Source organism: Bidens hawaiensis, unplaced genomic scaffold, assembly GCF_021521415.1.
Source record: "Bidens hawaiensis isolate Kalapana, Puna unplaced genomic scaffold, B.hawaiensis_p1.1 tig00036824_1, whole genome shotgun sequence".
Classification (NCBI taxonomy): domain Eukaryota; kingdom Viridiplantae; phylum Streptophyta; class Magnoliopsida; order Asterales; family Asteraceae; genus Bidens; species Bidens hawaiensis.
The window spans coordinates 63,546-67,614 of record NW_027496436.1 but is presented as its reverse complement, the minus strand read 5'-3'; positions in this window follow the sequence as shown (position 1 = coordinate 67,614).

Genomic DNA, 4,069 nt, shown 5'->3' with positions numbered 1-4,069 from the left:
ATCTATCTTTTATATGGACGATCTAGTAATATTTAGTGTTCGATCTTGCTTCTTCTTTCTTTCTTTCTCTTGGTCGTTTATTGTAAGGTGTATGTGTGTGTTCTTAAGTGTGTGTAGAGATTATGAAAGATGGAAATGAGGATAAGGGTTTTTAGGATGGTTTTAAGGAGATATTTATACTCCTCAAAGCCCATTGACCTAAGGCCCATTCCACCATCTTGATCCATTCTAATTACTTAATTCCATAATTCTTTCCATATTTAATATTAATTAACTATTAACACTCGTTTATAATCACATGGACTTTATTTTATCTACTATTTTATTAATTTATTATTTCTCTATTTATCCGAGCAACTATTATGCCATAAATAAATTATATATTTAAATATTATTCTCTAAGACTTCGGGATGTTACACAGTCTTTAGGTGAATGGCTATCATGTCTATAAGTAAATGACAGGACCAAACATATACAAGTATATGTCCCTCAAACTTGAGTAACCGACGTAATTTAAGCGAAAGTGTAAAAGTATAATTTTTATTGTTTATTTTAATAATAAAAAACACTTTAATAATAAAACACACACACGCTCTTTTTCAAATTTTTAATTTTCTTCCCCTAAATTTTTGTAGAAAATTTTAACGAAAATGAAAAAATTTATGTACAAATTTAGCCTAAAAAATGCTCAATCATTGAAACGAAGCATGTTACGAAACCCCACAAGCACATTAAATCTAGTTGTTCCGGCCGGTTTTTTAAATAAGTCCGCCACATTATTATTAGTGTGAACTTTCACAAGATGAATCAATTTCCGGTTGTAACAGTCACGAATAAAATGAATTTTAATGTCAATGTGCTTGGTTTTGGAATGTTGAACATGATTTTTAACAATAACAATAGCAGCATCATTATCACAAAATATTAAGGTGTCAATAATTTCCAAACCATAATCCAGCAATTGATGATGCATCCAGATGACATGTGAACACCAGGCTGACGCAACAACATATTCAGCCTCGGCAGTGGACGTAGACACCGTTTGTTGTTTCTTGCACTGCCATGAAATAAGTCGATCACCCAAGAACTGACATATAGCATACATAGATTTCTTGTCAATATCATCTTCACCGTAATTGCTATCAGCAAAAGCATATAAATCAAAATATGAGTTTTTGGGATACCAAAGACCTATCTTCGGTTCCCCTTTTAGAAATCTAAAAATACTTTTAACAGCAATTAGATGAGAGAGTTTAGGATTAGCCTGGAACCGGACGCATTGACAGACAGCAAACATGATGTCAAGGCGACTGGCGGTGAGATACATCAGGGATCCAATCATTGACCGATAGTAAGTTTGATCTACAAGATTCCGTTTAGGATCGGAAAAGAAGAGGTCTTTCCGCCATAGGAGTTGTCGCGCTCTTTAAATCTTGAAATTCAAACTTTGCAAGCATATCTTCGACATATTTTTCTTGATGCAGCAGAATTCCCGTTGAACTCTGACGAACTTGTAATCCCAGAAAAGTTATCATCTCTCCCAACGAACTCATTTCAAATCTCTTCTTCATGACTTCTTCAAATTCAGAACACAATGCAGTACTTGTAGACCCAAAGATGATGTCATATACATAAATCTGAACCAAGATCATATCCTTGTCAACAGTTTTGATAAACAGTGTTTGATTGATGGTTCCTCTTTTGTACCCATGCCCCAGTAAATGAGTCATCAAGGTTGCATAACATGCCCGAGGCGCTTTGTGTGGACCATAAAGGGCTTTATCTAGCTTGTAAACATGAGTTGGATTCTTTGAGTCAACAAACCCTGGTGGCAGATCCACATAAATCTCCTCTTTGACTTAGCCATACAAAAATGTTGTCTTGACATCCATCTGATAAAACTTGAATCCCATTTAAGAAGCATATGCCAGAAAAATCTGAATGGCCTCAAGTCGAGCCAAATGAGCATATACTTCAGTGTAGTCTAAGCCTTAAACCTGACGAAAGCCACGAACTACGAGCCGCGCTTTGTTTCGAACAACAACACCATTATCATCTTCCTTGTTACGAAAGACCCATCTTGTATCTAATGCCTTCTTTCCAACCGGTAGCTCAACTAATCTCCAAAACTTAGGTTTCTCAAACTGATTCAATTCCTCATGCATGGTGTCCACCTAACTTGGCTCTTGTAACGCCATTTCAACTGACTTAGGCTCTATCTGAGAAATGAAACAAGAAAATAAACAGTTGTTGATATGTCCGGTCTGACTTCTGGTTGACACACTTCTTTCAAGAGGACCTATAACATTGTCAATTTGAAGATATCGTTGAACTCTTGTCGGAATTAAATGCCCGGGAACAGAGGCGGTAGAGGGTAAGTTTGTTGGATCTTCAAGGATTTCAGTAAGTGGGTTTTTCCATCCGGATGTCGTACTCCCCCTCTGGGAATAGAGTGCTTCTAAAAATTTGACGAATCATATTCTCCCCCTCAACTGATGAAGCATCAACTGCAGGTGCTGGTGAAGACACAGTTTCGGAAACATCTTCTTGTTGACTAGCTGACAACGGTTGAGTAGTGTCTAATGATTCTAAAGGATCAATACCCAGCACTGGGGACATGTGAGATTTAGTAGGTATGTCTTCTTCTTCATCAACAGAATTTGAAGCACCGGCAACAGAAATTTCTGTATCGACAACTGAAAACACATTGAAAGGCTTAAAGAGTTCAATATAATCAAATAACCAGTCAGGACCGACACGAGCTTCATTCTCTTCTAGCCTGTGCACGTCATACGATTCCACTATCTGCTTAGTTGTCTTGTTGTAAACTATGTAGGTGGTACGACCATCATATCCAACAAAATAACAATCATCAGCCTTGGCTCCAAACTTTGGAGTTGTTTCAAGATTCCGCAGAGTACATGGACACCCAAAAGCTCGAAATTGTGCAACTGTGGGCTTGTGACCATAAACAACCTCATAGTTAGGTCAGAATGATCAAAGATACAAGAAAACAAGTATTTATAATGGTAGGTTTAATAATTATAAATAAAATGAACCATATTTTGATATTTTATCCCCAATCAACCTACCCAATTACATGGAATCTATCGAAAGATTTTGTAAAGATTGTTCATCATCAAATTGCCAGTGTTATCATCATATGAAAATGAAATCAATCATGTTTTATTACGCAACAAGGGTCAATTTACGTCATTGGGTTTAAAGTATGGACAAATTGAAAGCACATCAGTCAAATCAATTAAAGAGTTGTATGTGTCTTTGGAGGCACATGTGTGTCACATGGCAAAGATAAGATAAAAACAAATATAAAAAAATACAGATTTTGATAAAAGAAAACTATTTCACATACGCAACGAATAAATGGGAACATAGGTATCATGGATTTAAAAAAGTTAAAATGAGTTCCTTACATACAAAAAGGTGTCTTCATCTGAGATTTGTTGATCAGCACTCGATTTTAGACATAACATGTTGTGTTAACAGCCTCTGCCCAGAAGAACAAAGGCAGCTTTGAATCATACAACATAGTTCTTGCCGCCTCGATAAGAGTCATGTTCCTTCTTTCAGCAACTCCATTTTGTTGTGGTGTCCGAGCGGAACTGCATTGTCTAAGCACCCCCTTTCGGCACAAAAATATTTCAGTGTTGAGTTCCTGAATTCCGTGTCGTTGTCACAACGAATACCCTTCATCTTTAAGTTGAGTTGATTCTCCATAAGCACCACGAAGTGTTTTGTCAATTCCGCAGCCTCACTCTTATTTGACAAGAAAAACACCTAAGTGAAACGTGAGCAATCATCACTAATAACTAGACAATAAGAGCTGCGAGAAAGACTCAAAACATGAACTGGACCAAACAAATCCATATGCAGCAATTGAAAAACTGATGAAATGGTATTAACAAGTTTTGGCTTGTGAGATTTACGATTGTCTTTACCCAAAGTACAATGCACACATTTTTCAATGGTAACAAAATCATTGACAGTTAAACCTCGCATTAAGTTGTTTTTAGCAAGACGGTTTAGAATTTTAATGTTTGCATGACC